The sequence below is a fragment of the Arachis stenosperma genome, chromosome 3 (assembly GCF_014773155.1).
Source record: "Arachis stenosperma cultivar V10309 chromosome 3, arast.V10309.gnm1.PFL2, whole genome shotgun sequence".
NCBI lineage: Eukaryota > Viridiplantae > Streptophyta > Magnoliopsida > Fabales > Fabaceae > Arachis > Arachis stenosperma.
Window position 1 is genome coordinate 156,002,097 of NC_080379.1, and position 12,681 is coordinate 156,014,777.

Here is a 12,681-nt window from a genome sequence, read left to right on the forward strand (position 1 = left end):
TTATATTAGCACGGTAATTTTTTTATTTTGATATCATATAGTATTAATAATGATAATATTATTATATAGTATTATATAAACTTTCTAGTATTAGTATCACTACAAGAGACGCGGGACTTAGCAGCCGAAGATTATCGGCCGTTGTCCCAAACCGCTGCAACTTCGTTAAATTGATGCGGTTCCTAGTGCGTAATTAAGCCCCGCTCCAATTATTCTGACCTGAGGCGGTTTTGGGCATTCACCGCATCAAATAACCCTGGGAGAAGAGGGTTTTTGTTTCCCTAAGATATACTCAAAGAAAAATTCTCAGTAACAATAACACTTCAGTCTTTGGCGCGAGAACCCCAGCAGCGCAAAAGTGAGTCAAGCACTGGACTCCTCCTCCGCCGTCGTGGTTCTTCCCCCTGTCAGTTCCAGCTTGCACGTCCGCTTCATCGTTCTTCCCGGTCACCAGTCTCCTCCCTCAGCCGTGTAGCTCCCGTGCGTGAAGGTAAAGTGGAAGGGGTCCGAATCTTCTCCTTCTGCCGTGCATGTCCGTGACATCATCGGCGTCCTCCCCAGCCATCCGTCCCTGTGTCATCATCGGCAACCTTCTCCTCTTGCCCTGTTGTGCGTTGCCGATCGCAAGAGACTCCCCTCTCAGTCGTATGTTCTCCTCCATTCTCCCAATTTAATTTTAGTGGCTGTTGGTAAATTAATCTTGCATCTGATCCTTGTGACTTCTGATTTAATTTGTCCCCAATTTAATTTTGGTGGCTGTTGGCCAAATTTTTCTTCTCCAATTTAACATTCAGATTCAATTTGTCCCCAATTTCTGAACCCCACTCTTGATATGTTTGTGTTTACTGCTTCAGCTCATTTCACTAAAAACCCAAATGTTTCCCATCTCAGTTTTAATAAGAAAAAAGAGAATATGGGGGGATGCTGTAGGGTTTAATTCCCAAGTGTGTGTGTGTATCATTGATAAACTGATGTTGTCTTACGTTGGAAACTATGGCAGGAAGAGAAGAGAAAAATGGTTCACATCAAGTAATGAATTTGTGTCTTTAGTCATAAATTTATTCATAACTAATTTCTTTAGCTCAAGTGTCATTCATCTTTGTTACTTTGCAATTTGATATTGGAATCCATTTTTTGCACTTTCGATTTGGCTTAAACTAATGTACTTCTTGCATGACTGTGTGGTTGAATAAATTTAGTAGAATCCACTTTTATATTGCAAGAATATTAGGTGTTCTATCAAAATATTTATGAACTGTATGTTCTCTTATTCCTGGTTTGTTTTCCATCCATTCAATTCAAGCAAGTCTTTATACATAATCCTGTCTATTTTTAATGCTAAAATTTAAATGGTTTAAGTCTGCTTTTGTTCTTTGGATTTTTCTAATGACATATTGTAATTTTGGACAATGTTACCAAGTGTGAATAGTGTAAGAAGTAAAGCATATAGAATGCTAATTATTACCAAATTTGGATGAAAGTGAAATTATGTGTGTGTTTTGTAATGCTCTTCAAAAGTTCTTTTACATATTCAGCATTATGACTATAAAATTATGCAGCTCTGCCTGTGTCTCCTCATCATTTAATTTGGAACATACATTCTTGAAAGGAATAAATGGGCCTTTATTTTCATGAGCAGTCTATGTTTTTTACTTCACATGTGCTCATCTGTCTGAAGCGTGAAGTAAAGCGTCTTGTTGATCTCACTGCTGAGGAGACTTCTGATTTGTGGCTCACTGCGCAAAAAATTGGGAACCAGCTTGAGAGCTACCATAAGGCTTCGTCACTTACATTTGCTATCCAAGTAATACTTATTTTTTTATTTTTTGAACATATTTTTATTTTTCAGATTGCTAATTCAGTTATATTTTTGCACTTTGGTTATGCTCTCACTTTTTATATTTAACTGGATAAGATTTCAGATATGAGATTGCTGGCCTATTTTTTCCTCCATGTCATTCTTTCAAATTGTTCACCATTTTCTCTTTGCTATTACCGACTCTCATTACACACTCTTGCTAGTTGCTATCATGTGAACAGTATGGTGAAATTTTAAAATAGTTGTTCTCTTCATTATTTGAAATTTCAAAATAGTTGTTCTCTTTATTATTTGATGTTAAGAAATTTTACTATTGATAAGATGATAAGATGATAAAATACTAAGACACATCACCTTCATTGCTAAAGGATAAGTGTTAGTTTTGCCATTTTGAGCTGTGTGTTAAGTTAACATGTTTCATATTTAAGCTAATAAGTTAGTTTGGTCATTCGTTTTTATGGTTAAATCATTCCAACAAACAAATGGTTCTGATTAGAACCTCTGCAAGTATCCTTCATTCTTCTGCTGCATAAACATAGATTTTTTAATTGTGGACCTTCACATTTAATTAATTAAATGAATGTTGCTTGCGTAGCAGGTTTGCACCTTAATTTTATTTAATTAAATTAAGTGTTCCACAATTTGAATAAGACAATAAACCTATAGAAAAGTACACATTTTGTTGGTAACCATGCATATATAAATTTATCTGCTTCAAGTGCACGTGAAAGCTAGTTAATTAACTTAATCCCTTTATATATTAGCCCTTTTTTATTTATCTAACTATAACAATTTTAATCTCTTTATTTTGCTTTTAGACTTGATTGTTTACTTCTTTAATCTGATATATTTGTATTGCTTGAATATTCATCTAACAGGTCTATCAAAACAAAAAGGGTCACTAGAATTGAGTTGAACAAGAGACTTAGGCACAAAGAAAAAAAAGCAGAAGCTAAGAAATTGGAGGAATTGTCGAAAGAAATTAACAGGTAGTATGTTCATTTACTATGTTTTCAAACACGACAAAGCAATTTTTATTATTTGTTCAAATAGCATATCCTTTCTGCTACAAAATTTGATTTTTCAAGGTTCCTACCATTGAAACGTGAGACACATAGGACATAGTTGTCCTTTTTTTCTTGTTTTTACATCTTAATCAGTTCAGTTGCATAGTTGTTCTAATTCTTGGTAGACTAATGATACAAACACTTCTCAATTCTCACATACTCCCCGATGATATGATGCAAAAGCTTTGTCTAAACTTCAAGCTGAACAGTCTAGGTGTGTTGACGTGATAAATTGACTTACTGTTATAATAATAATAAATATTTTGTGCAACTATGATTATTATATTGTTAAAGGATTTCATGTAATTTTTCCCTTAGGCTTGAAAAACGGGTCAACAAGAAAGTAATGGCAATGTTTAAGAAGGCAGAAGATGAGTACAATGATTTAATGTCAGAGAAAGACATAATTGAGGTTTCTTTTTGCCCATCTATTTCAATAATTTGTCACATTTCTTGCATAACTGGTTATTCTATCCTTGTGTTATGCAGAATGACAAGTCTAAAATTAAGAAAGTGATCAAAGAACTGGATGAGAAAAAGGAGACACTAAATTTGACCTGGGTTAAAGTAAACAATTCAGTTTTTTTCACCACTTCATATATGCCCTTTACTCCATCTATTTTACATGCTTTTCAATTTGGCAATGCCTTTTTTTTCCAGTGATTTTGGATCCATATCTTCTACAGTACTACCGGATACGATGGCTAAGTTAGAACCTCCAGAAGGATGCAGTTTTCTTGATGGTCTTGAGGTTCGGGTTGCATTTGGAGGTGTTTGGAAATAGTCATTGTCTGAATTAAGTGGAGGTCAACGATCCCTTGAGGTTTATATTTGTCAGTCATGACTTTTAAAGGGGCTTTAATATTTAGGATTTTTCTAAGGTTTTTACCACCTTAGTTTTGTTTATCCCCTATATATATATATATATATATATATATATATATGCTAGTATGTGCACAAGTAGTGCTCGAGTATCATGTTTTTTTATTTTAAAAATAAGGTTTTTTTTAGTTAACATTTTGAATTTATCTATGAGTTTAATATTGTTTATTTAGTGTTTTTTATATTAATATCTCAAGTTTAATAAATATGATGTAAAGAAAATAGGTTATAGTAAAGAAAAATGGTATAAATTAATATAATTGATTAGTTTTTTTTAAGGTTGTTTAAGAAATTGTGGCGGTTTTGAACCGTCTTAATTTTTTAAAAAAACCACCCATAATTTTGTGGCGGTTTTGTAACCGCTGCAATTTTTTTTAATCCAATCACTAAAATTGCGGCGGTTTTAAACCGCTGCTAAATCAAACGACGCTAATCCGTGGTTTTGCTGCGGTTGTGCCAGCGGTTTTTCGAAACTGCCGCAAAATCAAATCTCCACCCCCTAATAGACGACGTTTCTAAAACTGCTGGAATTTCGTTTCGCGGCGGTTTTTAACCGCCGCAAATTCCCAAAAAAACCGCCGCAAATTCCAGTTCCTCTTGTAGTGTATAGAAAATTGGAAAATTATTCCTTATGGCAATCATTCTTAGTAGAATAGTGTGTCTTTATATAGTATTGATAATTGTTGCTTAATTTAAAGTAATTGTATGTTAGTATCTTAAATTTATTTTCAATAATGACCTAAATAGATAAATCTAATTGAATTGAATGATTATATAAAATATTTTATATTATTAATATACTAAAATTAAATTCATTTTTTGGTACAGAATTTTATAGGTAAATTTTATACAAGATTAAGTAATTTTTTAATTTATTTTATCTATGTTACTTTATTTAATTTTAAGTAGCGTCATATTTACAATTACCGCCAGTATGATATTTTATAAAATATGAAAATCAATTTTTTTATAATTTAAATATCAATGTTTGAATAGAAGAACTTAACAGACTCACAATGAGAGAGAGAGAGAGAGAAATTTACCTAGAGAAAAAGAACCTCGGCATGAGAATGGTGGTGACGGGCTCAACAACGACGGTAACAGGATGAGCAGCGATGATGACATAAGCTGTGAACAGTGACGGACCCAGAAAAATTTAGTAATGGGGACAAAAATATAATAAAATTTAGGTATAGATATTTTTTTGCTTCCCACGATATTCAACAAGTTAAGGACTAATCCGTCATGAATTTGAATTCCATTTAAGAATCTACAATTGGGCGGCAACAAGTTGCTATACATACGAGACAGAATTCGAACCCTCAATACTTATTTAAGTGGACGACTAAGTTGATCACTTGATCAATCTAAATTGGTTTCAATATATTTAAAATTTAAAATTAGAACTATCTAATACATATTGATAAGAACTAGAAATATACACACAATCATTATTATAATATTTAAAATAATAAAAATATAATTTCATACACATAGTATAATATTTAAAATAACAAAAAATATTTATAAGGACTTTTTTTATTTTTAACATGATTAAATATTATTTTATATATATATATATATATTTAAACAATTATTTTACTTAATTGTCAAATCTACTTATTATAATTTTTATAGTATAAATAAATTTTTTAACTAAAATAATTATAGTATATTAATACATAGATAATATATTTTTTTATCTTAAACAATTTTTAAAAAATCACTAATAATTTAAGTTGTATTTAATTAGAAAACTAAGTTTTAACTTAATTATTAATTAATTAACTAATATAATATAATTAATTATCACTAATTTTTTAGTGTATTTATTTATTTTTCATATTAAATCAAACTTAACAATATAATTATTATTATGTGTTAAGTTTAACAAAATATTTTTTAACATAAAATACAAAAGAACTATTTATATTTTATTTTGAGACAAATATAATATAATAAGTGGTATATATGAATATAAGTATTAATTTTTTTCAAAAAAATTTGTGGGGGCAAATGCTCCCTCTATATTAAACGTGAGTTTGTCTCTGGCTGTGAAGGAAGATGGGAGTTGTGAATAGGTAAGTGGCAATGGACTCAGCAACAACATGACAGGAGCTATGCAGTTTTTTTGTGAAGAAGTCGAGAAGAAAAAGATTTTAGGTGAGGATGATTGAGTTTATCTTGCATGGCTATAGAATATAGACTGAAGCTATGAATCACGTGTGATGTGAGGCAAATCCTAATTACTAAAAAGTGTTTATATGTATATATTCGGGGCGGGTACACCCTAAACCCGACGATACCTGTCTTAAGCAAAATCTGTCCCGACTCGAGTCAAGTTATTACCCTTTTCATCCGGGTATAGTCGGGTCGGGTACCTGCGTATTCGAAAACTCCTGCCAAGTCTAACCACGTATTGATACTCCTTTTATTAAGCGTTTATCGCTAGCCAATGGATTGCTATATACACAAGGCGAGATTCTAACTCCCAATAGTTGTTTAAGCGGACGAGTGAGATAATCACTTAACAAACTCAAATTGATTAAGATAAATACTAATTATTTTTAATATTTTAATATTAAAAATTTTAAGAGTTTGATTTTAATTATAACTTTATAAAATATTTATAATAATAATTATTATATATATTATTTAATTTTTTAATAAAATTTTTAATATAATTTTATGTATTATCCCGTACAAGGTACAGGAACATACACTAGTTTTATTAAAAAATTAACAAAAAATTAGGATTTGGATACTTTTGTCGTACGGAACCCATCTTTTATGGGTATAGCGTTAATTTTCTTAGTTTATGGGTACTTTTATCAACGTTCGTAAAATTCATGGGTACTTTTGGTAGTTTTTCCTTGTAACAACTTTTCAAATCACGCTCTCCTTCTCCTCCTTGTATTTTTTCTTCTTCTTCTTCCAAATTCGCAAGGGTTCTTCTTCTTCTCCTTCTTCTTCTTCTTCCAAATTTACACACCCAATTTTTTTTTCTTTCCTTCTTCTTCTCCTTCTCTTTCTTCTCCTCCTCTTAGAGATTATTAATTCAATTCAATTCAATTCAGAACACTTGCGTCCAATCAATTCAATTCAATTCATAATGAACCGAATATGTTATTAAGGTGAACAATTGTATAGTACTAAATGAACGGAACATTATCCATTATATAAAATCAAATTCAGAACAACTTTCTGCATAATGAACCGAACACGTTATTAAGGTGAAACAATTGTATAATACTAAATGAACGGAACATTATCCATTATATAAAATCAAATTCAAAACACCAGTGTCTACAATTTAGAGATTATCATTTCAATTCTTAATGAACCGAACATGTTATTAAGGTGAAATAATTGTATAGTACTAAATAGACGGAACATTATCCACTGTATAAAATCAAATTCAAAACAGCTTTCTGCATAATGAACTGAACACGTTATTAAGGTGAAATAATTATATAGTACTAAATGAACGGAACATTATCCATTATATATAATCAAATTGAAAACAGCTTTCTGCATAATGAATCGAACACATTATTAAGGTGAAATAATTGTATAGTACTAAATGAATGGAACATTATGCATTATATAAAATCAAATTCAAAACAGCTTTTCTGCATAATGAACCGAACACATTATTAAGGTGAAACAATTGTATAGTACTAAATGAACAGAACATTATCCATTATATAAAATCAAATTCAAAACACCCATGTCTACAATTTAGAGATTATCAATTCAATTTAGAACACGTGCGTCCATTCAATTCAATTCAATTCAATTTAGCAATTGCATTCCATTCAATTCGATTGAAAAAATAATCCATTAGCAAAATATTGGTATTGTTAGTGATGACGATAACGAAAGAGAAGAAGAAGAAAAGAGAAGGAGGAGGAGGCAAAGAAGAAGAAGAGAAGGAGGAGAAGAAGTAGAAGAAGAATCTGCATGCGCGAAGAAGGAGGATGAGGAGGAGGAGGTATGCGTGAATTTGAAAGAAGAAGAAGAGGACGTATGCGTGTATTTGAAAGAAGAAGAAGAAGAAGAAGAAGCGTGTGTTATTATCGCTCTTTTAATGAGAGTGGTTTTTGATGTTGGACTTACTTGGGTAAATTTGGATGAAAAAAATACTTGGATGTGTAGCAATACCTTTTTAATAAATGTATGTATATACTTAATTAACTTGCGTATATAAATTTTGATAAATATAACTATAAAGTGAAAATTATGTTATTTTTGTGTGCAAATTCCTATAGAGTAAATAATCATTTTTTACTATGAAAGATTGAAGCACAGAAAATATTGATTATGACTAATCTAAACTTGTAACCATGAAAGATTATATTCTTTTGGCATTTCTAACCAAACATTAATCTATAAAAAAATATCATTAGTTTTCAATCCTACGTAGTTTGTTGGCGTAACGTAATGTCACCTAAATTCTTCCTTTCTCTTTGAATACTCTCTTTCATTTCTTCTTCTCATTTTTTTAACAGAAGCTTAACACAATAACATAGAGTAAAAGAAAGAAACAATTTCTTCTCATCTTCTTTACCTAATCAAAATCCTAAACTCCAACTTGTAAAGGTGGAACGAAACAAAAATAAGAAAATAAAATGGCATAATTAACATGAAGATAAAAATTTGGAAAAATATTTAAATGGTTCAAAATTAAAAGGTCTAAAAAAATATTTTTTATTGTCTAATTTTTCATCTTGGACACAATCTTTTGCAAACTTCATTATTTCTATGAAACTCTAGTTCTTCTGTCCCGTTTTCTATTGAAACACGTAAGAACTGCGATTAATTAACCATGTAATTAAATAATTAATATTGTCTAAAATAGGATCCAAAAATTTAGAATGAGAATTTGAGGATTTAAATATAATTTTTGAATTCAATAGATTTTTCTGAGTCAGAAAATGTATTTTCTACGAAAAACTGAGAAAATCGCGAACCGGTTTAAGTCTGTCCAGTACTGTGTGAGAAAAATAAAAAATAGTCGAAAACCTTAGAAAAATATTAGAAATGAAAGAACGGGCGTTAATTTTAAAGGTTTGGCCCAAAGTTGGGCCAAATGGACTAAAAACGCTAATAGGTTGGACCGGGTCCAAGTTGGGCCCAAGCCCAACATATATGTAGGTTCATTTAATGAACCCTTCAGCCATAACACAACACATTCATGCTCAGAGGGGAAGTAGGAGAGAAGACTCCATTGTCACTATTCACATAGAACTTCCGAAGCTCATAACTTGAGTTACGGAGCTCCGATCGTCACATCGTTTGCGGCCACGCGTTCCTTGCAAAGAGCTCTACAAAACTCACCTAAGAAACTAGTAAGAAAATCATGAAATTCCTCTCAGTTATTCCTTCCAAAATTTCAAATTTTTAGGATTTTGGATTAAGTGAAATTTTGTGATTTTGAGTGTTTAGGTACACTCTAGCTTTTGATTACCATTGGGTTTGGCTTCCAAAATTGTTGGGCAAGGTAAGAGGTCTTGTAATCTTGTGAAATTTTAATTATGATGAGCCCTAGGTTGATTAGTTATGATTTGTGTGTATATAGCTTGATTATTGTGAGTTTGGAAGCCTTTGGAATTGAGTTGATGTTGTTGGAGTTGATTGGTGGCTTGAATTATGGTTGGGGATTGACTTTGCACTCAATTTGAGTTTTGGTACATATTGGGAATCGGCCAAGATATGATTTCGGTTTTTTCTATGTAATATATAATATTTCTGGACACTTAGGCTAGTGACCCATAGGATAGGTTGAATTGAAATGGTTGAATTGTTGAATGATGAATTATAATGAATTGATGATTGTTGAATATGTTGATGAATTATGATGTTGAAGAGTGAGATTGAGGTTGAATAAGTTTAATTATGATGATTGATTAATGATATAATGATGATGGATGACTGTGTGGATTGAAAAATGGTTTAGCATGATATATGTGATGTTGAGGTTGATGATATAGTAATGTGGATGGAAAAAATTGGTATAAATGGTGAATTATGACCTAAGAGGGTGGATTGTGATGTAAATTAGAGTTTTGCATGGTTTTGGACTGATTTTTGGTTGTGAACATTGGAAAATTGAGAAATACGTGGATTTTGGTAAAAACTGATTTTTAGTGAACTTTGACGGGTCATAACTTGTGTCTCGGCTTTTAAAATTTGTTGAAATTTGTTTAGAATTAAAGTTCATTGAAAAATCTTCAAATTGATATAAAGTTTGTAAAATTTGAATTTTTATAGAGAAAGTTATGATCAATCAAAGTTTTGTGTAAAAATCTAAATTCTGTGCATGCTGCAGAATTTGTGATTTCTGGTTTGTATGCACACGCACACTCTGTGAATTTTGAAACCTGTGCGCACGCACACACGGGGTCATGGCTATTGATGAGAGCGCTAGCGCGCTCTGTGCACACACATAACCAACGAAATTCTGCAAGTTGTGCGCACGCACAGCCTTGTGCACACGAACACGTTGGGAAGGGCATTCTGTTGAGGGCGCTAGCTATGGGTGGAAAAAGGCCAGGCGGCCTGTCAGGGGCCTGTAGCTTGGCCTGTGTTTGGCCTGGCCTGGCCTGGCCTGTTATAAAATAGGTACAGGCCCAGACTCTTATAAAAGCCTTATTATGTTAATAGGTCAGGCTCATGCTCACTAATTAGTTTTATTGGCCTGTCAGACCTGCCTAGGCCTGTTAATACATAATTACATATATAAATAATTTTTTATTATTAATAAAATTATGAGATATTTTAAATTTGTTATATTTAATTATAAATATTTTTGTATATTCTAAATACTTTAAAATTTAATTTTTTATAAATATTAAATATGACATATTACATTTAAATATGTTTATTAAAAAATAATTTTTTTAAATAATATTTTTATTTTTTGTAAAAAAATTATCAGGCTTCAGGCCAGGCCAGGCTTAGTACTTTAAAAAAAAGCCTATAACAGGCTGCAGGTTAGGCTCAGGCCAATTGATTACATGACAGGTCAGGCCTGTCAAGAGCAAAGCCTAGCCTGGCATGTTTCCACCCCTAGCACTAGCACACCTTCATTGCAAAATTTTGCACTTGTGCGTACGCACACCTCTATACGTACGCACACTTTTTGAAAATTTTCTTGGGCGTGCGCACGCACACCCCTGTGCATACGCACATGCCCTGTTTCTCAACTAAAACTTTGTTTCTAACTACTTCACATTCTCAACAAGTTTGTAAACTTCTGTGACACCTATTTAATACTCTTTGGCTAAATTTTGGGTATCAATGCATGGAAAAGGTTCTAGGAAATTTACTTGGTATTACTTTGAAAAGTTAGAGAACGGAGGTTTAGGTTTCTGGTGTATTGAGGATGGATCTGGTAGAATGAGAAGGGAGAAAGATATATGAATTGAGAAATTGACGAACTAATGAGTTCGGAATGGAAATGTTGAATTGACAGTGATTGAGATGAATCGAGGACTCGGAATGAAATGATGGATCCATGCTATACTGAAAAATGTTTTCTAAAATCCACTGAACTATTGTTTTATACTGAGATTGTTGAGACGCTATGCACCCGGCAGGGAGGGCGGTTGGATCCTGCCTTTCGAGGTAGCGGTGGCGGCGTAAGGGCGGTGGTTTGTTCCGCTTGCGTTGAGATGTGAGGTCCGTGACAACAGTATCCCGCTCGCATCCCTTCGGATCACTAGAGTGTGGAGGCACAAAATCCTGGACCGTGTTCCGAGCACCATATGTCGGGGGTTCCCAATCATGATTCCGAAGGGCGACATCTCCATGGAGATGTGTCGAGTTGGCAGTTGAACCGACAATGTGATATCACAGCCAGTAGGACAGGCATTCATCATGTACATCTTCTATTTGTTTGTTTGCTTTGCTGACTTATAATTGATTGCCTAATTGTATAACATGTCTAATTGCCTACTTGAATTACTTGCCATATATGTCTATACTTGTGTTTTACTTGCATTGATATTATCTATGATTTCTACTGGGAATGAGGAGGTTCGGAAGGCGGTGGTGATGAGATCGCATGGAGGATAGGTTGGTGAAGGCTGTGGGACAGCGGAGAACTGTTAGATTAGAAAATCCCTTAAGTTAGATTACCCCTTTTATTATGTTAAGGTTTTATGTTATGCTTTACTGTTTAGTTATGCTTTAAGATGAATCTTGTGATTGATATGAAGTTCTAGGATTGCCTCTGACGTTCCGGGGTCTTATATCTTATATCATTGGGCACTGTTACCATACTGAGAACATCCAGTTCTCATACCATATTCTGTTGTTATTTTTCAGATGCAGGTCGCAACCCACTTCGGTGAGTTATTTCGATGGTGACAGAGTGGAGGATCTTTATCTGTTTTGGAGTTTCTTTTTGCTTATTTTGTATATGCCTCTCATATTTTGTATTTACTTTTTCTTAGAGGCTTACTTTGAGAGAAAAACTTGTATACGCTGTTTTAACTTTAGATTTTTGTATGGTCTGTATATAACTAGCCAGCTTAAACTCCACGAGCCGTGGCTAGATTCCTATGTTGTTACACTCTTATATTTTGTTATATTATATCTTTTTCTTGGGCATTAAGTTAGTAGCTTTCTGAGTACGTTTTGCGCTTTTCAAACTCTATTTTTGAGCTGTATACTTTATGGGCTTCTAGACTATATTAATTCTTTCTATATACTATATGTATGAGTTTAGAACTGTCGTAACCTTTGATTAACCTTTACTTTACAACGCGAGGTAAGGTTTAGGGTAATTAGGATGTTACAAAACATAACCCAAAAATTCAGTACAACAAATGTTAACAACTCAAATTACAAACAGTCAAGTATATATTATTTAATAATCTTTTTAAAGACTGTTAGTAATAGAGATTC

The 12,681-nt window shown here is 32.5% G+C and overlaps 1 pseudogene; it reads left to right on the top strand.

The window, feature by feature from the left end:
• Positions 1-3,232: 3,232 nt before the first annotated feature.
• Positions 3,233-3,730, top strand: LOC130966980 (structural maintenance of chromosomes protein 2-2-like; annotated as a pseudogene).
• The last annotated feature ends 8,951 nt before the right edge of the window (positions 3,731-12,681 follow it).